The following is a 25,867-nucleotide window of genomic DNA, read 5'->3' on the forward strand; positions in this document are numbered from 1 at the left end:
TTGACAATGACGACTTGAGCCCGCCAGGGCGCCGAACATGGTTCAATGATATCCTCTGCTAGAAGTCGAGAGATTTCAGCCGCAATAAAAGATTGGTCTTCCTGATTAAAGCGCCGCGATTTCGTTATCGGTTGGCATTGAGGCGGAATACTGGCAAATAATGAGGGTTCATCAAGTGAAGCTGCTGATAATGCACAAAATGGTAATTTAGACGGTATATTAGAAATAGTAAGTCCGGGTTTGGATCCACCAAACTCAATGGTGAGTTTCTTATGCTGTTTTTGGAAGTCCAGCCCTAAGAGGAGATCACTACATAAGTCCTTGAGCACCGAAAGTCGGGTGGAGGGATACATACGACCATGAAGTGTCATATCAACAACACAAAAGCCGGAGATTCTGGTATTAAGTGATGACTGGGCCATCGCAATTGCCTGGTCCGATGGGAAGACATGTAGTTTCAATTTCGCAACAATCTGTTCCTTAATGAAACTATCAGTACTTCCTGAGTCAATTAAGGCATCTAAGGTATGCCCTTTAATTGAAATTTTTGTGGCTGCATGAGACAGGTTCTGTGGGCAAGCAGCTGTAATTGGTGTCGTTGCACAGAGAGTGGCTAAAACTCTCGGTGTGCTTCTTCGGGAGAGAGCTCGAGAGGAAGCTTGATAGGTCCTAGCTGGAGCATCTTGATAGGCCCTAATTGGGGCAGTTCGGTAGGCCTTAGCTGGATTGGCCCTCGTAGAGGCCCTTGATAGGCAAACTTTAGCAAAGTGTCCTTTTTTCCCCGCAATAACTGCAGATTGCATTGCGAGCAGGGCAGGTTTTCCTAGGGTGAAAAGCATCTCCACAAAAGAAGCATTCCTTCCTAGATTGCCAAGAGGCTGCTAAAGTGGGGTCGTCCTCCTCCTCCTCCATCAGAATTAGATTCCCCCATGATAGGGTTCACCTGAGACCGCTTGAATTGTCTGGTTGCAGCTACAGCAGCAGATCGAGATCTGGGCAGCTGATAGAGGTCTGCATTTCTCTTTGCCAAATCCAGTGAACAAGCTAGGTCAAAAGCTTTTTGTAGCTCAAGTGTTTTACTTTCTAGTAGACGCTGGCGTATAAATGGAGAGGCAATCCTGCAGATGAAAGCATCACGAATCATTTCTTGGCGGTACAGCTCAGTTGAGGCTGCCTGAAAGTTACAATCTACGCTGAGCCTGCGAAGTTCTTGCAGGAATTCGTCAATTGATTCCCCTGGCCCTTGTCGGGCTGTGGCCAGTAGATGTCTAGCATAGACCTCATTTGGGGTCTTCGCATACAGTTTCTTAAGTGCCCGAATCACCTCTTCGTAATTATCCCATTCATCAACATATTCGAACACTTTTGGGGTCACATAATTGACAAGTATCTTCAATTTAGCAGGAGCATCCGCTTTACATTCATCCAGAAAATTCTCAAAAGTACGATACCAATGCTTCCATACCCTGCCAGCTGCTGGTGTATTCGGGTCCAAGTCCAGACGAATAGGTCTAAGGATTTTCTCCATGATGGGTGGTTCCCTGGATCCTTAACTTCCGAGTTTGTCTGAAGGTCTAGTATTTGTCAGTGTAAATACTAAGTTACTTAAATTGATGTAAGAAAAAGGAGACTTACCATCAAGTAAGCTTTAAGTAACTTATAAACACACTATATACAAGAGAGGTCTTTACCATGCCTCTGGTAGAAGCCTCTTACAATACTGAACAGACCAGTATTTATACCAGTCCAACAGGAAGTGACATATGACAGGAAGTGAGGTATGTACACAGTTCATAGTTCACAGGAAGTGATGACATAACTTCCCGGAAGTTATTATTTTTATCACAGTATGTATTTAATGGGTCAGCCATTTCTTTGTTTCCCATTATAAATTCCCCTGATTCTGACTGCAAGGGACCTTCGCTTGACTTCACCAATCTTTTTCTCTTCACATATCTATAGAAGCTTTTACAGTCAGTTTTTATGTTCCCTGCAAGCTTACCCTCATATTCTATTTCCCCCCTCTTAATTAATCCCTTTGTCCTCCTTTGCTGAATCCTAAACTGCTCCCAATCCTCAGGTTTGTGCTTTTTGTGGCCAATTTAAATGTCCTCTCCTTGGATCTTATGCTATGCCTAATTTCTCTTGTTAGCCACGGTTGAGTCACCTTTTTTGTTTTATTTTTATGCCAAACTGGGATGAACAACTTCTGTAATTCATCCATTCGGTCTTTGAATGTTTGCCATTGCCTATCCACCGTCAACCCTTTGAGTGCCATTCCCCAATCCATCCTAGCCAACTCGCGCCTCATACCATCGTAGTTTCCTTTATTTAAATTCAGGACCCTAGTCTCTGAGTCAACTACTTCACTCTCCATCTTAATGAAGAATTCTATCATATTATGATCACTCCTCCCCAAGAGGCCTCGCACAATAACATTGCTAATTAATCCTTTCTCATTACATAATACCCAGACTACGATGGCCTGATCACTAGTTGGTTCCTCGACATATTGGTCCAGGAAACCAACCCGTATACACTCCAGGAATTCCTCCTCCACAGTATTGTTACTAATTTGGTTAGCCCAATCAATATGTAGATTAAAGTCACCCATGATAACTGCTGTGCCCTTATTGCACGCATCTCTAATTTCCCATTTAATGCCATCCCCAACCTCAGCATTACAGTTTGGGGGTCTGTATACAACTCCCACTAACGTTTTCTGCCCCTTGGTATTTCTCAGCTCTACCCATACAGATTCCACATCATCAGAGCTAATATCCTTCCTTACTATTGTGTTAATCTCCTCTTTAACCAGCAATGCTACCCCACCTTCTTTTCCTTTTTGCCTGTCCTTCCTGAATATTGAATACCCCTGGATGTTGAATTCCCAGCCTTGGTCACCCTGAAGCCATGTCTCCGTAATTTCAATTACATCATATCCATTTACATCTATTTGTGCAGCTAATTCATCCACCTTATTACAAATGCTCCTCACATTAAGACACAAAGCCTTCAGGCTTGTTTTTTTAACACTCTTAGTCCTTTTAGAATTATTATTTACTGTAGCCCTGTTTGATTTACACCCTTGATTTCTCTGCCTTCCACTTTTGCTTTTCTCCTTCCTGTCTTTTGTTTCTACCCTTGCTTCCCTTTCCATTGTCTCCCTGCACAGGTCCCCAACCCCTTGCCATTTTAGTTTAAACCCTCCCCAACAGCACTAGCAAACACTCCCCCCAGGACATCGGTCCCGGTCCTGCCCAGGTGCAAACCGTCCAGTTTGTACTGGTCCCACCTCCCCCAGAACCGGTTCCAATGTCCCAAGATTTTGAATCCCTCCCCCTTGCACCATTCCTCTAGCCATGTATTCATCTAAAATATCCTTCTATTTCTACTCTGACTAGCACGTGGCACTGGTAGCAATCCTGAGATTACTACCTTTGAGGTTCTATTTTTAAATTTACCTCCTAACTCCCTATATTCAGCTTTTAGGACCTCATCCCGTTTTTATCTATATCGTTGGTACCTATATGCACCACAACAACTGGTTGTTCACCCTCCCCCTCCAGAATGCCCTGCAGCTGCCCCGAGACTCTTGCACCAGGGAGGTAATATACCATCCTGGAGTCTCGTTTGTGGCCGCAGAAACGCCTATCTATTCCCCTTACAATAGAATCCCCTATCACTATAATTCTCCCACTCTTTTTCCTCCCATCCTGTGCAGCAGAACCACCCGATAAGCCATCTCCCTCAACAATATCCAAAGTGGTATATCTGTTTGAGAGGGGGATGGCCACAGGGGACCCCTGCACTACTTGCCTGCACCTAATACTCTGCCTGGTGGTCACCCATTCCCTTCCTGCCTGTGCAGCCTTTACCTGCGGTGTGACCAACTCCCTAAACGTGTTATCCATGATGTCCTCAACATCGCAAATGCTCAAGTATGTCTCCATAGTTTAAGAAAGAAAGTCTAAGCAGAGTACCTTTTGTTTGAAGTATTAAAATCAAAATCAAATATTTAGCTCCCATATTGGGGAGATCTGGGTTGGCTCCGAGGCTGATCCGAAGCCCTGACCCCCATTGTGGGACTCTGGGGTACTCCATGTTGCTGTAAGCAGAGGTGAAGAAAACTTAAGATTGAATATGGTGGATATCCATGAGGTTAAATTGAAAACAAATTAAAAATTGCATTTATGTATTGCATTGTCAGGCTGAAATATTTCAAAGTGCTTTACATAGTGAATAACTTTTTGAAATGTAGTGACTGTTATTATGCAGCCAAACGTGGCAACAAGTCTGCTTTAACAATGTCCTACAAACAAATTCAGCAGATGGAGATTTGTATTTTTTTGTCAGTACAAAAATGCTGGAGTACTTGACTTCAACTTTCTTTACCCTTTGGGGGGTGGGGAGGGATTTGGAAAACCAATTTTGTTGTTTTGTCGATAGATGGCGCTTGTAAACGTGTGGCCTCCTCCGCGGGTCTGGTGACATCATCATCCGGGGGCTGCGGATGATGTCCGGCCGGGGGACTGAATTGTTGGAGACTTCAAGCGGCGGCGTGAGTGGAGGGCTCTGAAAAACAAATATTCATGGAATAAGAGGAAAAATGGCAGCAACAGTTCCCTTCCCCTTATATTAAAAAAGATCCAAAGACGAACAGCCAGGAGGTTACGTAGAACCAGGGCTCTTTTATTTTATACTAATAACAGGCTGACTTTTTTTTGCGGGTTGGGATAAATTTATTATTTTTGAAAAAGATCCGGTGATGGCCTTAAACAAACGGGACAAAAATCCCCGAACAGCCCGATTCTCGGACCTTTAATTTTTCCACCTTTTTTTTTTACCCGCTCTTCACTATTTTCTTCCTCTTGTGCGTCTCGGTGTCGTCGCAGGCCATTGCGTCTGCTCTGTTTGTGCAGTTTTTTTTAATAACGCGCACCGCCGCCATATTGTTGTGTGGCTCGGTCCTGGTGAGAGCGGGGCTGGTCGTTGGTGCTGATTCAGTTAAAGGGTAACAGGAAGGAATAAAACAGAAGGGGAAAAAAAGGGGGCAAGAAACGAAGAAGAAACAGAAGGAAAAAAATAAAGTAGTATCCCCTCCCCCTTATCCCTCCCCCTGTTCAATCTCACCCTCCCTACGCAACCAGGCTTACAGTCCTGGAAAAGGAGACCTAATTCCTGGTAAGGCACGGGGCTTTCGAGTCATTATAATTTGTTTTATTCAATTTTGGGGGGAGTTTGGTTGTTCAGCGATGTGAATTGTTCTCTACGGTTTAGCTAAAAAGACTGTGATGGGGGTTTGAAAAGTCTGGAAAACAGTATGAATAAGGAAGGAGCTGTTTACATGTCTGAGGGCTTTTGACGGCGTCGGTAAAGCCGGCTGCTGCCTGCGTGAGGAGGAAAATGGCTGACAGGCTCCCCTTATCTGTCTCTACGTGTGAGGGGAAAGCGCCCGTTTTTGTGCAGAAAGCCTGCAATGGGTTGATGTGTCATTGGGCTCAATACGAGGTGGCGAGTCTTTCCCCTCCCCACGCTTAAAAATGGATTTTAATTTATTTGAACGAGCTGGAAATGGAATATTTCCCCTTTCCTCTCTTGGACTGTTAAACGCCATTTCTGAGGTGGAGTGATTTTTCTGGTTGAAAATTTAGGCCTCGACTACGCCTGAAACATTAGGCCTAGTCTACAATTACGTGTTAAAACATTAGTTATTTTACAACGAATGGTGTTAATAATTAGAATATATACTTTTTAGAAATGGCAAGTTCTAAATATCTAATTAAAAGGAATGTTGCGCGTTTACAATCGTCTATGTCGTTAGACATAAATGTAAAGTCATTCACTTGCATAAAACCTTCACGTGTGATTGAAATTTCAATATATTGACGTAGTATATACATGTGTATGTTAAGCTGCTACATATGGTTCAAATTTCAAGAAAAATGGGTGGTTTGCAAACCCACGATAGTAATGAAGTAGCGTTCCCCCCTTTTTAAACATAGTTATGATAATTCGATCGGCGACTTTACTGTATATTTAATGGTTTAGGTGATAACATCAAATATTGCATTCGAGCAGTCTGATCTGATTAAAATAATTATACCTATATAGTTAAATATTTTCATTTTTTTTATTGCAGCAGATAGATTGCTGCTAGTAACAAGGGATCATCTGTCTTTGTGCTGTCAATCTGCCATAACCTTAGGTTAGACACAAAAAGTCGTCGTCTTTTTTAAATTTTTGCCATTTATGAAAGTGGTTGATGCAACTGTGTGATGAAGGTTCCGGTATGAGAGCTACATTATTACATCTGTGGTGCTTGTTTGTAAGAAACATACAAAACTGAATTTCCCAGTAACAATTAATTAAAACAACACCATCACAGTATCTTTGAAAGAAGATGGCTACCTGCATTTTTAGAAGTTAGGATCTCCAACTAGACATTACCCATTGTTATGCCTACTTGAATGAAGTTAATTTTAGCAATAGTTTAAACATCTGTTCAAAACTCCATTTAAAAAAAGAAAAGAAAAATAGGCTAGCAGCCTATGTTGTAACTTAAAAAAAATTGCTGGTGCACCCCAGGTCTTTGGTCACCAAAATGAAAGCATCCATTCAGACTTTGTACCTTCGCACCTTTCTGAAAAAAAGCTGTTCTGAAGAAAAATGGTATTCAGTAGCATAAGATTGTCATATATAGTTGTGACACTTGTCTTGGATGTGAAAGAAAGTTTGATTCCTGGAGTGTATTTATCTCATTTAGAAAATTTACAGATGGTGTGTGTGTGTATATATATTTTTTAAAATATCTTGGAAATTCCCCAAAAATGCAGGAGTTTTCTGGCCCAGCAACCTTGCTAACCAAGACTACGGGCAGTGAACTACTTCAAGACTGGAATCAGATTTCCATCATTAACTGATGAGTTGTCATGTGTACACAATTTTGTGGATTTTCCCTCATCAAGATAGAATGCTACACTTCCATGGGGTGCTCAGTTTGGCAGACTGGACACTGATATGTGTTCCCTGTAATGGAAGATGGCTTTGAGTGGCAGTCTTGGGATTTAAATCTACAATAGTTAGGCAAGTTTTTAGCATGTTACTGGTCTACCCAGGTTACCAGTTCAAATAGAGTTGAATCTTGATAGGTGGATATTAGTTTATAATGTGCCTATATTTGTATTACTACACCCCCTCTATTCATCTTTAATTTCCCCCCCCATTCTTTTCTGAAGGTGCTGATTTACTGGATATTGTTCCATGGACACAAGCAGCCCCTGGTATTTTGCCCAAATAAACATTCTTGATGTGAGAACAGTGACTGTTGGCAACTATTTGACTGTAGGTGGCATTGGAGCCAAGACCAATCCTGACCTTCCCCAGTATTTAAACATGTACACTTTGCAGCATAAGTCACTGGATAACACAAAGGAGCAGAAATCCAGCTTGGCTGATTTTTTTCCAGCCCCCACCTCATCTCTACCCCAGAGTTGCTGAAGCCTGTTGCAGCATCTCAACAGCTGCTCTGGCTGAGAATAGATGTCTTGGCACAGACTGAGAATCTAACCGTAACGTGGGACCTGTTCGTCTTTGACAGTGCTACACCAGGTGGTGCTTTTACCCTCTAAGTCTTTGGGAGAGTATGCTTTTGGGATTTCTTATTCTGGTGATTTGTTTTTAAATCTTATTTGGTTCTTCACTCATATTGAATTGTGCTGCAATGACTTAAAAATACTTGAAAATGTAGTCTTGAAGTTACCTTTTGAAGTAAGACAGAATATTGGGTGTGCTGAAAGAGTTGGGGAGCTTTTACATTTGGCTCAGGATTATAGATTTATCCCTGGATTTAGAATTTAATGCAGTGGTACACTGGAATTTTGTTGTGGCATCAGCAATATATTTATCTGGCATCATGCAACACTTTTAAATTTTGAAACTATCCATGAAGCTGTTAAAAATGGGGCAAGATGAATTTAAAGTAGGCCACAACCAAAAGAGTTGATACTTATTATCTACTTCATTGTAATTACTGAAACCCTATTGGGGGACGTTGGTCTGGTACGTTAGAACACATCTTGCATGTGAGATCCATTCATCTGATAAATTTTCCCTCTGCTGGATTTATGGCTCATGTGAAATGAGCTTGAGTAGTCTCAACCCAGTTTCTGTTAGGCAGCCTTTAGTGTATGGAGTGCACTAAATTGGCAGTCTCATTCAGAAGTTGCAGTTTACATAAGAACATAAGAAATAGGAGCAGGAGTAGGCCAATCGGCCCCTCGAGCCTGCTCCGCCATTCAATAAGATCATGGCTGATCTGATCCTAACCGCCAATCCACTATCACAGAACCATCTCCTGAATCTAACAGAATTAGACACATGAAATAGGAGCAGGATCAGGCTACACGGCCCCTGGGCCCGCTCCGCTACCCACAGGGCCATGACCGATCCGAACCTAGACTCGTGTCCAAATTCCTGCCCGCTCCCCGTAACCCTTAATTCCCTTTACTTCTAGGAAACTGTCTATTTCTGTTCTAAATTTATGTAATGATGTAGCTTCTACAGCTTTTTGGGGCAGCATATTCCATGGACCTACCACCCTCTGAGTGAAGTAGTTCCTCCTCATCTCAGTTTTGAAAGAGCAGCCCCTTATTCTAAGACTATGCCCCCTAGTTCTAGTTTCACCCATCATCGGGAACATCTTCCCCGCATTGAAATGGTTTATAAGGGAAGTAGAACTGAGTCATAGTGTTGCAGTAAGGTGGTGCTGATTTGATGAGGTTAAAACATTAGGACAGGGTAATAATAAACAATATTTTGCCTCAGGCTGTGTTTTACAAAAATCTGATCTGTGATATACATGATCGAAGGATGCTTGATCGTGAAACTTGGTGCCACAAGTGGGGCAACATTGTTTTTGTAGCACTGATACCACCCACATTTAGCACAATTAAAACAAACTACCATACTACATTTTATCTGATGTAAATTTTTGACTTCATATTGTGTATATGACTATGAATAAGTAATGTTGAAATCAGCCCTTTGTTTTATAAAAAAAAAAGTCAAATAATTAATTTTCCATCTTCAGAACAAAATTTAAGACCACAATGCCACTAGAAAGTGCATCTGGTATCTGAAAGTCCCTAGCCCACAGCAAAATTTCCTGCTCGTGTGAAGGTCAGTGCGTGGAGCAAATTTTAATGGTGCACCTTTAGTGGTCCATTTGGTCTTTCCCACAATCAGTGCTCTATTAGTAAACTTGTCTTAGTTTAGTGGAGCCTTGTATATGTTGTATATGTATGTTTAATTCTCAGTGTTATCTTTATAGTATTTCTGAGATTTAATTCAGAAAGAGGCCTGAAACTTTGAAATGGAATTTCATGCAGGGCTGTGAGATAAATTTAGGATGGCATGTTTGATATTAGAAAAATATATAGTGCAGTAGTTTCAGACTTTGTGTGTGGGGCTCCCTTCAAATACAGATACACTCCTGAAGAGACGCCTATTCTATCAATTTGCCAAAGGAAAGATTGCTTTCATTGCACAAATATTTAATATACAGCAACAGGAATTACATGTTTGGAAATTAAATACAAAAACTGTGGAATAACGTAGTCTCAGGAGACTGCTTACAGAGTATGGTATGCCTGGCTGCAGACAGACAGTAGTGGACCAAAGTTTGAAAATCTGTTTAGCGAGAAGAACATATTTGTATATCTGTGAAACCTAATTTGTTGAAATTGGTCTAAGATTGAAAAATTTAGAGGCTAGAAACAATATTTAAATGTTGTAATAGTAGTAGTAGATGTGTAAGGAAAAGAGTTTTGGAAAAGTTTAAAAAGTTGTAGAAATTGGGATGATCAGTTTGGAATCTTGTGATGAGAACCTGTTTGGAATTAGTGTGCTGTACTGTTTCAACTTTTGTCAGTAATAGAATGACTTAAAATACAAAATAAAATTAAGCTCCCATCCACCTGTTGCTGTACTTAACTGCAAAATCTTCATACATGGTGTATTTTGGCATTTATGATGTCACTGGAGTGGAACTTTGTGATGTCAGAGCTGATGGAGTTCTTTAAAGGCAGTCTGGGAACAGACATTTTGCAATCAGCAGTTTTAAAGTATTATAAAACATAGAAGCAAGAAGCAACTGAAAAGTGGGTACAGGTAACTGCCTTTATAACTTTTAGGATTATGTAACGTTTAGTAGAGTACACTGAATAATTCAAGGTAATTGGCTGAATTTGTTGGTTAAAGACATTGAGTTCCTATTAATGTGTGATAGTCATAGCATGGATGAGCATTTACAATTAGTATTTTTTGTTCTTGGTTTGAGTAGAAATTACACGCTACTGAAAGATTTCTGCATTCTCCGATGTAGTCTTTTTAAGACATTTGGTGTTTATTAAAGGGTCTCCTTGGAATCTGAGGTTTTGCACCTGAAAGACTTCTGACTCCAGCAGAAATTACATTAATCTTTTTACAGCTACCTATGAATTCTGAGAGGTCAGAATGTCAATCTCTTTTGTTATGTTTCTCAGGATGAAAGATAGTGTCAAGATTCTGGTCATAATAGTATATATTGACTGCTACTACTTTATTGTATTTTCTCTGACTCATTGAAAGGACCAAGTTTGTACCTGTGCTGCTATCCATTTCAGTGCTAATCCTTTGCAATCTTTGTTTATATTTTCTGGATTAACAAGATTGATTAGTAGGATGTGCCTAGAATAAGGTCTTGTATGTTGGAGAGAGAACCTGACCAAGCCCCAAAAAATAGTTGGTTAAGATATTGCAGTTCAAAGTTTGTGTAATTGTGCTTGCATGATGAGGAAACAAGGTGACCACTAACTTAACTTTTGATGGTTTTGGTCCAGAGTTAAATTTAAAAAAAAAAAAAAAGACTGTAGCCTCGATGGCATGTGGAAATATAAAACAAATTAGGGTTAGTGGCCCACTAGACCATTCTATCTGAAATTGAAATGCCACAAGTCTCCTTTTGTCACAATTGCAATGATATTCAGTGTTATTTAAAAAAATTGAACAAAAATATAAGGGGTCATTGTCATATTTCTAGCCCTTTTGTTCTCCCTAGGAAGTATGACTAAGTTGGGAGGGCACATTGCGATCAGGAAAGTGGGGGTGGGAGCGACTCGGTTAGACTGATAATGAAGGAATGTTTGTCCTCTAGATTGTCAGCTGGATTAGAAATTACGAGCATGTTTTATAACATTGGCCCTCTTATTTAAAGAGAGGATAATATTTTGGGTGGATATTTTATTAAACCGGAAAAATCTTTAGGTGGTGATCTGACCTTTTTCTGATCTGGGATTATGAAAATCACAATATCCACACATTATTTCTAAATTCCACCAATCATGGTATAAACTAGTTTAGAGAAGGGACTTACTGAAAAATAGACTCACTTGTGACATTGACATGGCATAACCCCACCTTGTTAGTTTATGCAGTCATATTTAAAGGGGAGAGTGTTCTGTAAAATCTTTTATAATACAAGCATTACATTTGTTTTTAAAACATGAATATAATTGTGCTAAAACAGAAAGTGAAGCTGGGAAGTTTACTGAAAAATACTTCGCCCCTTGCCTCCATGTTATAGGTCCACAACCCACACACTTGAGGTCATGGGTGGAACACGATATAACCTACATACTGTAATTTATTCCTGTGTTTTCTACCTGCACTGCTGACCAACTGTTTTTAATTGTTCAATGTATTGTAACAGGTGCACTGAGATACTTCTGGATTTATTTTTGTAATTATACAATAGCATGCACAGCTGGTATCATTTAAGATTTCCCATAAATTAAGCCTTTGAACAAACATCAAATTTTGTGCTATGATCAAGTTGTATAATTTTCATAGTTGCTTTAACATTTGCAGGACAGAATATTTAACTGCATTACCACAAATTTTCAGTGAAGTTAAGATTATTACAGAAAAGAAGTGATTTTATTCTTTAAGTTTAGATGTTATCCTTATTTTCTATTAAACAGCCAACCAAAGGTTGGTTAATTCTTCATTTAATCAATATTATGGGGGCTGTAACTGGTTCTATTCAATTGTATGATCATAAAGCAGTTTCTTTCCCCTTTGGCTTATAGCTTATGCTAAAATACATAACTAATGCAATATATTAGATTGTGTGTGTGTGAACATTGTCTCAAGATAGGACTATTTAGTGCTAGGCAGTTGAATACTTTGGCACTTTTGACACTAGTTTTGAATGAGCCTTCCCAGATATAAAGCTTTCTCTACTTTAATAGTCTCTCACTAGCCGCAGTGGACCTCACAGAAACTGAGATGAGACTACTGAAACATTTCACATAGAACCCTTACAGTTGGCAAAGACAAATGTTTCATCTTGAAAATATGGGTGGATTCATAGAACTGAAACAATAGCTTACATTTATAAGTGTCTTTAACTTTGGAAAAACATTGCAAGGTGCTTCGGAAGCGTAAGGAAAAAATGGAAGCCGAGCCATGGAAGAAGAGATTAGAGAGATTAGGAGAGTTGGGGTCTATGAAAGATCCATGTTTGAGTTACGAAATCCCATTATTTCTTTAATTGTTTCCATCCATTGTGATTTAAAGGACCAATACGCTTCATTTATTTAATTTTTTTCTGTTTTTAAGTTAGGGTACATTGTACTTTCCGGGTAGCATGATTTTTGTTGCATTTTAGAAGTTGTTTCTCTCCTGATCGTTTCGTGTGACTGATTCATTCTTGTTTTGTCTAATTATATTGTGGATTATGTGAAACTGAGTTCGTCAATAAGGTTGGGCTGGAACATGTAGACTGCTTTTTAAAAATTATTTCTCGGGATATAGGTGTCGCTGGCAAATCATCAGTAATTACTGCTCATCCTTAGTTGCCCTTGAGAAGGTGATTTTGGGCTGCCTTCTTGAACAGCTGCAATCCATGTGGTGAAGGTACTCTCACAATGCTGTTAGGGAGTTTCAGGGTAAAGGAATGGGCTTAGGCCTATGTTCTAAATGGCGATGAGAAGAGTAGCAGGGGCTCTACTTTGCATGAAATAAATTTTATAAGAAAACTATCTCTTAAATCAGTATTCGAAGTCTTGTGTGTAGTGCACACTTCCTATGCTAACACTTCCTGGAACTTTTCTATTACACTTTTCATTCACATTTCTGTCACAAGTCTAGTCCCGATACTTCATTCAGTTTTTGAGCTAGAAAATGAAATTACCCAATAATTTGAATTAAGCAATGTAAATAAAAATGGGAATTTAGTGCTGCCTCTACCCCTCTCCCCTTTTAAGATGCTCCTTCTTCTTTGACCAAACTTTTGGTCACCTGTCCTTATGTGGCTCGGTGTGAAATTTTGTTTCACGCTCCTATGAAGCACCTTGTGACTTTTTACTACGTTAAAGTTGCTATATAAATGCAAGTTATTAAAGTGAATTACCAGATCATTTGAGTTAAGTGACTTTGAAGAGAGTGGAACAGATTGTAGCTAAACTTAGTCCAGATTTGTTCTAATTGAACTAAATTAATTTTCTTTTGATTGGTTGACTTTTAACACATGATCAGCTGGTCATTCTTGCTGTCTTCCAGCATTAGCACTAAGACACCACAAAGAACAATTTTCCATTTGCCTGAAGCCCTTGTTTCTTCATTAAATTATTGTAATTCACACTCCTGTTCCATTGAGAAAATAAACAATTTACAATGAAATATATCTCTGTTCAATATGGTAGCCAAAAGCCACATGTGGCTAAATGGGAATCCAGAAATGGCAAATTGCATTTCTGGTTAATAAACAACAAATGAGTAATAGACACTGCCGTTGAGCATGTGATCTCCATGCCCGTATTCACACGATGTATGCGTGTCTATTTTAACCTTTTTGTGCCTTTGTTGGTAAAAAGCTAAGACGAAAAGCAGTGTGTGCTAGTGTGTTTTTATTGGTGTGAGCGCTTTTTTTAGTTACTTAATGGTGGTAGATGTTAAGTAAATGTAGACACATGAAGCAAATTTACCCGTATTGAGTGCAAGTAAGGTGTTTACTATTAAAAATTAATGCTTCTGGCTAAAATAATGTCGCCGTAGCCACTGGCTCAAAATTTCAATTGGACAGCACTGTCCGAACAGAGCAACTGTTGTCTGGGACCTCACTAATAAAAGCCAAGTTTTTGTGATCTCAGCCCCCAATACATTATATCTCTTGCTGGGCTCCACGGCATTCAGCATTGCTCAAACCTCTGTTCCCTCTTCGCCGCTCAAACCTCATCAGTTTCTTCTCGGGTGCTCGTGCCTGAACCTAGTGCTACAAAATCAGAAACTTTCAAACTGTCTTTATCAGAGGATAACTCCAACTGTTCTCCATTCAAATTGTCAGGAGGAAGTGGTGGCTTCAACTCTTGTCGTATTAAAAGTGCAGGCCTGCAATGTCTGCTCACAGATTACAGTCCCGAAGCCTCTACTCAATTCATGCCAGAGTAAGAGAAAGCATCAATGCTGCAAGATACCATGCACATTCTCCCCCAAACACTGCAGGAGCAAAAAAAACAACGAACACCATTGCGTACACAGGCCAAAAGCAGCCCATCACAACCCACCAAAATGCAGTTCTCCCAGTAAGGGACTTCTAAAGAGATTGAAATGCTACAAAAGTTGCACTAATCATAGAATGGTTACAGCACAGAAGGAGGCCATTTGGCCTGTCGAGCCCGTGCCGGTTCTCTGCAAGAGCTCTTAAGCTAGTCCCACTCCCTGCCCTTTCCCTGCAGCCCTGCAAATTTTTTTCCTTCAGGTACTTATCCAGTTCCCTTTTGAAAGCCACAATTGAGTCTGCCTCCACCACCCTTTCAGGCAGTGCATTCCAGATCCTAACCACTCGCTGCGTAAAAAAGTTTTTCCTCATGTCGCCTTTGGTTCTTCTGCCAATCACCTTAAATCTGTGTCCTCTGGTTCTCGCCCCTTCCGCCAATGGGAACAGCTACTCTCTACTCTGTCTAGATCCCTCATGATTTTGAACACTTGTCAAATCTCCTCTCAACCTCCGTCTCCATCTCTGGGGATAGGTTATTGACAAACATTCACTACAAGCCCACTGACTCCCACAGCTACCTGGACTACACTTCCTCCCACCCCGCCTCCTGTAAGGACTCTATTCCATTCTCCCAGTTTCTGTTTCCGCCGCATCTGCTCTGACGATGCCACCTTCCATACCAGTGCTTCCGACATGTCCTTTTCCTCAACTGAGGATTCCCCTCTACTGTGGTTGACACGGCCCTTGACTGTGTCCGTTCTAGCTCCCACACTTCTGCCCTCACCCCTGCCCCTCCCTCCCGGAACCACGATAGAGTTCCCCTTGTCCTCACCTTTCACCCCCACCAGCCTCCACATTCAGCGGATCATCCTCCGCCATTTCCGCCACCTCCAGCGTGATCCCACCACCAAACGCATCTTCCCCTCACCTATATGTTTCTATAGGGATCAAGGGGTATGGGGAGAAAGCAGGGACCGGGTACTGAATTTGGATGATCAGCCATGATCGCATTGAATGGAACACCACTGTATACTTTCCTCCAGTCTGAAAAACAACTGTTCACTACTACTCTCTGTTTCCTGTCACTTAGCCAATTTTGTATCCATGCTGCCACTGCCCCTTTTATTCCACAGGCTTCAACTTTGCTGGTATTATGTGGCGCTTTATCAAAAGCCTTTTGGAAGTCCATGTACACCACGTCAACCCTCTCTGTTACCTCATCAAAAAACTCAATCAAGTTAGTTAAACACGATTTGCCTTTAACAAATCCGTGCTGGCTTTCCTTAATTAATCCACACTTGTCCAAGTGACTGTTAATTTTGTCCCGGATTATCGTTCTAAAAGCTTCCCCACTACCGAGGTTAAACTGACTGGCCTGTAGTTGCTGGGTTTAGCCTTGCACCCTTTTTTGAACAAGGGTGTAACATTTGTAGTTCTTCAGCCCTCTGGCACCACCCTCGTATCAAAGGAAGGTTATGGCCAGTACCTCCGCGATTTCCACTTTAACTTCCCTCCGCATCCTAGGATGCATCCCATCTGGTCTTGAGTTATCAACTTTAAGTACAGCCAGCCTTTCTAGTACCTCTTCCTTATCAATTTTTATCCCATCCAGTATCTCAACTACCTCCTCTTTCGCTATGACATTGGCAGCATCTTCCTTGGTGAAGACAGAAGCAAAGTACTCATTTAATACCTCGGGCATGGCCCTCTGCCTCCATGTGTAGGTCTCCTTTTTGGTCCCTAATCAGCCCCACCCTTCCTCTTACTACCCGTTTACTATTTATATGCCTATAGAAGACTTTTGAATTCCCTTTTATGTTGGCTGCCAATCTATTCTCATTCTCTCTTTGCCCCTCTTATTTTCTTTTTCACCTCCCATCTGAACTTTCTATATTCAGCCTGATTCTCAACCTGACATCTGTCACTCATGTTCTTTTTCTGCTTCATCTTACTCTCTATATCTCTTTTGGCATCCAGGGAGCTCTGGCTTTAGTTGACCTACCTTTCCCCCTCGTGGGAATGTACCTCAATTTTAACCGAACCATCTCTTTAAAGGCAGCCCATTGTTCTATTACAATTTTGCCTGCCAATCTTTGATTCCAATTTACCTAGCCAGATCCATTCTCAACTCACTGAAATTGGCCTTCCTCCACTTTAGTACTTTTACTCTAGATTGCTCCCTGCCCTTTTCCATAGCTAATCTAAATCTTATACAGGAAACTTTGGTTTATCCGGAGGTTATATGTCCGGAGTACTCGATCTAACGGCAAAAATCAGGAGCCGTTTTCTATAAGTTTTTTTAGTTCTCGTTGCTTTTTTTCCCCCAGTCAGGCACTGCAAGGCCTGTAGCTATAGCAGCAGCTTCAGCTAGAGACGCTTGCAGCTGCAGCCGACTGTTTAGAAGCTGTTGCTAAGCAACAGTGTTTGTTGTCAGATACGGAGATGAAAACCTCCGTATGCTTCAACATTAACTTTGCATGTCCGGCAGTTTTGATAGATCGGCAACAGCTTGGTCCCGTCGGTGCCGGATATCACAAAGTTTCCTGTACTATGATCGCTGTTCCCTAAATGTTCCGCTATTGACACTTGCTCCACTTGCCCCACCTCATTCCCCAGAACCAAATCCAGCAATGTCACCTTCCTCGTTGGGCCGGAAACGTACTGATCAAGAAAGTTCTCCTGAGCACACTTCAAAAATTCTTCCCCATCTCTGCCCTTTACACTATTACTATCCCAGTCTACAAAAGGATGGTTGAAGTCCTCCATTATCACTACTCTAGTTCTTGCACCTCTCTGTAATTTCCCTGCAAATTTGCTCCTCTATATCCTTCCCACTAGTTGGTGGCCTAATGAATACACCTAGTAGTGTAACGGCACCGCTATTATTTCTCAACTCTAACCAAATAGATTCTGTCCTTGACACCTCCAGGGCATCTTCTCTATCCAGCACTGTAACATTCTCTTCAACCAATACTGCCACCCCACCTCCTTTCCTGAACACCTTATACCCAGGAATATTTAATACCAAATCGTACCCTTTTTTGAGCCAGGTCTCCATTATCGCCACATCATATTCCCATGCGGCTATTTGTGCCTGCAGCTCACCAACCTTATTTACCACGCTTTGTGTGTTTACACACATGCACTGTAAACCTCTCTTAGACCTTCTTGTATTCTCTCTTCGTCTGACCCCACCTAATAGCTTACTATTTCTAACTCTAGTGCTATCTGTCTCTCCTAATCCTTTGTGCACTTTGTTTTTGCCTTCTAATGGTACATCCTGGTGCCCACCCCCCTGCCAAATTAGCTTAAACCCTCCCCAACAGCATGAGCAAACCACATCGCGAGGATATTGGTCCTGGCACTGTTGAGGTGCAACATGTCTGACCTGTACAGGTCCCACCTCCCCCAAAACTGGTCCCAATGTCCCAGAAATCTGAAGCCCTCCCTGCACCATAACTCCAGCCACGCATTCATCTGCTCTATCCTCCTATTTCTATACTCACTAGCTCGTGGCACCGGGAGTAATCCAGAGATTACTACCTTTTGAGGTCCTGCTTTTTAATCTCTTTCCTAGCTCCCTAAAACCTGCCTGCAGGACCTCATCCCTCTTTCTACCTATGTCATTGATATATGGACCACGACCTCTGGCTCCCCCCTCAGAATGTTCTTCAGCTGTTCAGTGACATCCTTTACCCTGGCACCAGGGCGGCAACATACCATCCTGGAATCACGTCTACAGCCCGCAGAAACCCGCCCCCCACCCATACAGCCGAGCCAGCCATGGTGCCATGGGCTTGGCTGTGGCTGTATTCCCCAAAGGAACTATCGCCTTCACCAGTATTCAGTACTGGTTAGAGAGTAAGATGCACTTGGGACTCATGCACAACTGCCTGGCCCTCCTTGTCTGTCTGACAGTCACCCATTCTCTCTCTGCCTGCACACACTTGCACTGCGGGGTGACCACCTCCTGAAACGTGCTAGCCATGTAGCTCTCAGCTTAAGGGATGCACCATGGTGGTGCCAGCTGAGCTTGAGCTCCTCCAGCCGGCGATACTTCCTGCACACGTGGTTGTCCAGGACACTGGAAGCGTTTTGGAGTTCCCACATGGCGCAGGATGTGCATTCCATAAGACTGAGGTGCTTTGACATGCCTCTATTTATTCGACTATTAATTAACTTACAGAAATAAACTTAAGACTAACGGTCTTAAAAGTTGGGCCTACCTTTATCTCTGGCCGCTTCTCTTGCTCTTGGTTAACGTCTTTATTCAAACGATTATTTATAGTTATATTAATTAGTTTATCTAGTTAAGTTAGAGAAAAAAAACGCTAATAACTCACCCACCAATCACCTACCTGCTGTCCTGTGACGTCACTCCTTGTTTTTTTGCTGTTCTTTTGGAATTTGCTGGATTTGTTCTACTGTCGACTCCTTTCAGGTCCGCACTGTCCTCTAGTCCCGCTCTATTCTCTGCAACCTCGCTGCAGCTGACTCGTTTCCCTATGTCAAAGGATGTCAAGACCAAACCTACATAGAAAAACTTCTTGACTTTGCTGACAAAATAAAAGAGGGCAATTCGATTCGGCACTCAATTGCCAAAATCAATTTCAACAGTGCACTGTCGTTCACAAGTCATGCTACCAGTGCCACACCTAACATTGAAACATAGCATTCTTCAGTCTGCCTCCAATTCCAGATGGTGACTCTTGCATGATTTTGAAAATCTTTACTATTTTTCAGTCCTTGTTCTCACCTTATTAATATGCAAAGATAGAATCTTTGATAATACAGTATAAAGAGTGCGATAATGTACACTTGCCTGTCTCGTAACACTTTTGAGTGTCACATTTCTGATTTACTCATACTTAAGCATCCCAATCTTTGCTTGCTCTTTGTCATCATACTAATTTATTTGCTCAAATTTCTTAACTAACAAATCCACTTAACTATAAAATCTACAAAATTTGAAGCAGAACTTGAACCAATTAAATAGCATAAAACAGTAAACCATTTTTCCCCTTTGGCCTTCTGATCAGGTTGTTTTGATGAAACGTTTAAACTTGTCTTGTGTTGGAGTACCTTCATTAAGGTTTTTACTTAAAGGCCTCAACCTCCCAAAAGCCTGGAGTTGACCTTGATACTTTCCCCATAGCAAAAAGGTCAGCTGAAGGGCGATGGCATAATCTTGAGTTTCTGCAATGTGCATACTGTATTTTCCTAGCATGCATCAATCAGTAGAATATTCTGTCGGTGGGAAGGTACAACTTATGGTATAAAATAATTTGAGAGTGAGATTTTCCAAATAATTTGAAAACTAGCTACAGAATGATTTTTTTTCCTTCAGATCATGTTTCACATTTGTTATCCACTGCTTAATTTTTATTTCAGTCTGTGCAAGTCAGCTAGCCACCAGAGACAGACAGAGGGGCTTTACCACCACCTCTATTTTGTTAGTTTTAAAATTGTTTCTGAATACTATGGTAATAGGTTATCTTTAATATTTTATTTTTCTCAATTTTTTTTGTCGTGGTGTAAAATGATTTTGAGGTTTTCCCCCATAAAACAACCTACTGGGTTCAGGTAAATATTACTATGGATAGCATTGCTTCGTTTATACTTCTAAATGGAAAAACATGCTGATTAATGCCACTCAGAGGGGAAAGGAAGGAAGGAAAGAGAATTTTGGAACTTTAGTTGAACAAAATATTTCAGATGAAAACTACTGCCAAATTCTAGAATCCCTACACCAGATCTGCCAAACCCAATGATCCTCTTCCGTGTCAGGTGCTGCTAGATGCCAGGTATCTACCTGCAGCCTACCATCTTGCTGAATTTCTGGGCTTTTAAAGGGGTGAGAGAAAATTGGGTCTATGTTATAAGGCTGTTAATTTACAGTTTTCATGGAAAAGTGGAACTAAGTGGAAGTTAATCCCAAAAATATTAACATTCCTAGAATACCATGTAATAAAAATGTGGTTTGGCTTGTCTAATCACAAAATTAGTGGCCCTGATAGTATATTAAGTATTACATGGCAAAACATCCTATTGCTACACAACAGTGCCTCTTCTGATTCACTCTGTCCAATCTTTTGTCTTTATGGGCCACATAGCTATATATAGTCGCTTCAGGGCCATATATAAAGTTTATTTTCTGCGTTCTATTAATTTATATAATTCAAGTTGCTGATATTAACTGATTTTGGAATTCTGATTGAGCCTTTATTCATTTTTAAGGCAACAACTGTTGCCAAACATTGAAGCAACAACCTCTTTCAAAAGCTTGGACTTGACTTTTTTTGTGTAATGCCTTGACTCTCCTATTTCAAAGCAGCTTGTGCAGTCTGCGCATGTACGCTGTGTATAATTTCCAATGATGCATCAGCAGTATTTAGTCCATCCCGCTGCTCGAATGTTGACATTAACTTTCAGCATTATTTGCTTGATTGTCTTTCAAAATCATTGTACAAAAACTGGACGACAAATTTCAAAAGCTTTATTCAGGTAGTGTTTATTATGATTTGATTTTCAAAATGGGTTTATGTGGACTCCTGAGAGAAAACAGATCTGATTCAAAATTGCAGACTGCACTAATTACCCACTTGTTGCAGTTTTAAATTATGAACATAATTTTCTTAGTTGAAAAAGTCAAATTGTCTCTAACAATATTTTTCAATATAAGCTATATGAATTTGTGTAGTTTTCAACTAAACTTCTAAATAAAAGCCGTTCACTTTGCTTCAGAAAGCATATCAAACAGAGACCTGAGTTTTTGTTCATCCAAATTGGAATTCTTTTAATAAAACAGATAAATTGAATTTTGAATGCTTCTCATGCTAACCGGTTCTGATTATTATAATCTGTGTTTTGCAAATTAGAAAACTTAAAAGATTCTAATTAGTGGGAGTGGAGACAAACACAAGAGACTTGTATCCAGGAACCAATCATAAAATGCTGAATTCGGAGTTGAGAGATCTTTTTGAAACTTACGAACTAGTGCAGCCAGACCGGGGACAACTGCTCTGACGAACCATGTTGTCAGACCTTTGCCCTTCATCGTTAACAGATCCCAGAAATCCAGCACTGATTCAAATCCCACATCCCACCGTCCATTTCAGCCAAATTCTAGGCAGCTCCCCCACCCCAATGGTGTGAAATTCCAGCCAACCCACCAAGTGCAGCTAAGCCCACCCCCTCCCCAATACTACTAAATACTAGGTACATACCTCCAATTGGTATATGTTCATTCAATTTTGCTTTCTCTTCAGCTTTTAAAATGGTAATGGAGATAATTGAATACCTGACTAAGTATGACATTTACAGTTTTCACAGAATAATAGAGAAAGTTATGGAATTCGAACTCGAAAGCAAGTAAACATCCAAAAATACCACGTAATTGAAAATGGAATTGTATTCAGTCACTGTAAATCAGTGGCTCTTGTTATCCACTAAAATGGCATACACCGATTTGGTGTCAAAATAACGGCGAGGCTAATAGCGCTCATGGTTATTTATACGCAAATGCCACAGCAACTTCAGACGAGGGCAGATGCACGATTAACCTGGGAAATTGAAAAGTCGCTGTCAGAGATACTCCACTGTTAGCTGTGCAAAGATGGCTCCCCATTCAAATGCGTTGAGTGGTGTGAAGCTCCTGTACTTGCACGGTAAATACAAAGTAAATTTGCCACAAAGTTAAGTCAAGTAATTTCAAGTCTAAGTACCCTTTTAACAACGAGATAAGTGTTCATTACTGCCAGTCAACTTCTCTGCCACTGAAAAGTAACTATTACAAATGTTGAGTCTTATTCCTTCTTCTTTCATGTTTTAATGGTTGTTGGAGATGTAAAAAAATATTTTTTTTCTTTATTTCTGCCTTTTTCTCATCCAATTTTTCTTCCCTCATTATTTCTCTTTCTGTACCTGATTTGACATTGAATTCACCATTCTAACTTACACTTGCTTCTCAGTCCTTGCGCTGTTACTTTCACTGAAGAATTGTGATTGTTTAAGGAGATACACAGTTACTTGCCCTGTTCACTCAGGTCCCAGATGTCCTGTAGAGGGTGCCGTGCCGTTTCCATCTCGCACTCCCAGCAACTTGCAGCACAAAATATCATGGAGATTAAACGAGCAAGAACAAATCTAACTAACGGCGAGCGCTGTTCGTTGGCCATAAAATACTCCTGGTCACTGGAGCATTTACTTGTATAATATAAAAGCACCTATTTTCTGCCAGTTATACTCAGGAAAAAAGCATAAACAAACATTGAAAGAACACACATTACTGGAACTCGAATGTCTACAGTCTCTCGAACTTCTGATTTGAATTCATCCAGTGTTTACATAATCAGACTTTAAAGCCTTAAAGGGACACACTGCTCCTATACTTGAGAAAAATATGTTTTGTTTTACATGGCAGATTGTTCCTATCCATGTAACGTAACACATTCTCTGACTTATTGTAAACAGTAATAAGGGAGATTTGCTAGGAATTAAAAAAAACAGTATGTTTACTGCACATTTCCTGACTGTTGCACTGAAAATAGTTGTCACAGTTAATAAAAATAAAACGAAGGCTGTCACTTGGAAATGAAGTTCCCCAGTAATTGAAAAGACTAACACAAGAGTCAGAATGTCACTGACTGACCTTACCAATCACACTTTTAGAAAGAAAGAAAGCCAGGGTTCTGATTAGCTTGAAGAGCAACTAAACTCTGAAGTAGGCTTGAGTTGAGGCAGAAGGAAATTATTCTATGAGGATTTGAATTTTTTCCTTATTTAAAAACTTTCAAACAAATTGGAGCTTGAATTCTCTGATTTAGTTCAGAGAATTTATTTACAATATTAAACTTCTATTATAAGGTGTTCAGTTAGAGAACACCTGTGATTTACAGTGACTGGTGTATTATTTTCCTTTCCAACTGGGAACAAAGATTGTTCATTTGAGAATGTATTTCTCTCCTCAATTGAAAAGTTGAAAATTGTGTTAAAATCTTTGTTAACCATTTTTAGGGGTTAAGAGAATGTAATTAAAACTGGGTGACCCTTTGAGCATTTTATGAGGTAACTTGTTAATTTTTGTTTATTAAAGACTAAGTTACCAAAATCAGTAATTACTTTAAGGCATAATATAAAGATGGGAACTGGCTTAGTATGAGGGGGGTGCCTGATGGTGCAAAAGGGGCTGCAATCAGCTTGGGGCTGGACTGTGGTGGATGGGTTGGGGCCTGATGGTCTGATAGGGGTCAAGGGTACAGGAAACTTTCGATTTACCGGCACCTAAATAACCGGAAATCTCGGTTAACCGGTGAAGTTCAGGAGTAGATTCAGGTAAGTTTTACTTCATATTCTACTTGCCTTCCTCGATCTGTTGCTGTGCAAGGGTGTGGCTGCAGCTGTTAAGCTACAGAGACGCTTGGAACTTGTGGCCATTGTTCTGAACCTGTTGCTAAGCAACAGGGATTCTTGCTTTATACGGAGCTCTCGGCTCTCCGTATCTTTTACTATAGCTTTCAGTTATCCGGAATTTTTGATGAACTGGCACCACGTCGGTGCCGGATTTAAAAAAAAGTTTCCTGTAGTTTGGGCACTTTCTCCTGAACTACCACTCCCACACAGCAGCTAGACCCTGCCCGACCCCAAATACTGGCAGATCCTAATGCCCAATTCTGATGTGCTTTGCTATTCATTCTCCCCAGCATCTCCCCCCCCCCCCCCCCCCCCCCCGGTCCCAAACCACCTTCACTGTGCAGCTGGACCCCAGGAACTTTTGCACCCAGATCCTTGGAACACCTGTGCTCTCAAACCCCTAGGAACGTAGGAATTGCAAGACAAAAAAAAGACCACTGTCCATCTGGTTTGCTTTCCAACATCCTGGTAGCTGCATGGTACAATGATAATGGAATTGTTGGCTAATCATAGCAATCAAGCTTTATCAATTGGTCTACAGCAGACCCAGATATGAGGTGAAGAAAACCCCAGTGGTGGAAAGCTTTGGGAAGCATAGGTCCAAGTCATCTGTTCATCCCAAGCATGCTGCACTTGCCATATGTCATGTCTCAAATTACTCGTATTCTGTATCCCAAAGTATTTTCTGAAAGAAATCTATTTAGTTTGCATTTGAATGAATCAGTACTAACTGCTTCCACCGTCTTCCCTAGGGAGCCTGTTCAATAGATTGACCACTCGCTCAGTGAAATCTAGTTTCCACAGTTAGTTTTGAATTTAAACCCCTTTAAAAGCAGGCTGTGTCCTCTAGTTCTATTGTTCTGGAGAAGGTGAAGCAACTCGTCATGGTCTACATGGCCTTGCCAGCGAAGCCCACATCCTGTGAATGAATAAAAAAAAATTACAAAAGCAGAATACTGCAGATGCTGGAAATCTGAAATAAAAACAGAAAATGCTGGAAATACTTGGCAGGTCAGGCAGCACCTGTGGAGAGAGGAACAGTGTTAACATTTCAGATCGATGAACTTTTGTCAGAGGTAAAATTATCTAGTCCCTTTAGATTCCTAAAAACAACAATCATATTTCCATTGAAAACATGCCCAATTTATTAATCATTCATAATCCAACCCCTCCATCTTAATTATTCAGGTTGCTCTCTTCAGTAACCTTTCAATAGCTGCAATATTCATTTTGTACTGCGGCGATAGTATTCCAAGTGCGGTCGCACCAATGATTTATAAAGTGGCAGGATTACTTCCTCAATCAGGACACCCCGATCTGTCATTTTCCATGTGCATTATTTTCTTTCCATTTAAGTAATAGTGCCTTCCTGGATTTTTTTTTGTCCCCATCTGAAGTAATTTGCATTACTCTACATTGAATTTCATCTGCTACCTGCCTGCCCAATTCCCAAGTATGGTCAAATCCTCCAGTAGCTTACCCTGTTCAGCTTTGGAGTTTCTCACCTTCATTAACTTTGTATCATCTGCAAATTTAACTCTTGTTCTTGTAACTCCTAGCTCCAGATCATTTATGAAAATAGTAAACGAGAGGTTCCAAAACAAGCCCCTGTGCCACTACCCTCTGGGTTCTATAGGTCAACCAATTATGCATCCAGGTCATATTCCCAGTGCAGTACTCCCATATCTCATGACCACCCCAATGCTTGCAGATCCTGGGACTCCCCCACCCCGTCAGCAATCTGAGGATCTGCTTGTGTTCCCAGAAGTCCCTTCTACAAAGTTTCCAGAATCATGGGTCCCTCTCCTATCCCCTGGCACCCCCTTCAAATTACTGCTAAACTCATAAATGCCCACCCCATTACTGCCAGACTCCAGGCCCTTTACCCAGTGCTCCTAGATCCCAGGAGGGCTCCCA

At 40.8% G+C, this 25,867-nt stretch overlaps 1 protein-coding gene across 1 annotated transcript in view; it reads left to right on the top strand.

Moving 5' to 3' along the window:
- The first annotated feature begins 4,520 nt into the window (after positions 1-4,520).
- The window catches only part of usp9 (ubiquitin specific peptidase 9), a 244,275-nt gene continuing 222,928 nt past the window's right edge, over positions 4,521-25,867 (top strand). The window contains exon 1 of the mRNA XM_086007397.1: positions 4,521-5,184. The gene's annotated coding sequence lies outside the window, so the exon portion shown is untranslated. The remainder of the gene's footprint in view (positions 5,185-25,867) is intronic.

This window comes from Somniosus microcephalus, chromosome 14 (assembly GCF_052327205.1).
Source record: "Somniosus microcephalus isolate GS21.2 chromosome 14, FLI_Smic_1.0, whole genome shotgun sequence".
NCBI classification, from domain to species: Eukaryota; Metazoa; Chordata; class Chondrichthyes; order Squaliformes; family Somniosidae; genus Somniosus; species Somniosus microcephalus.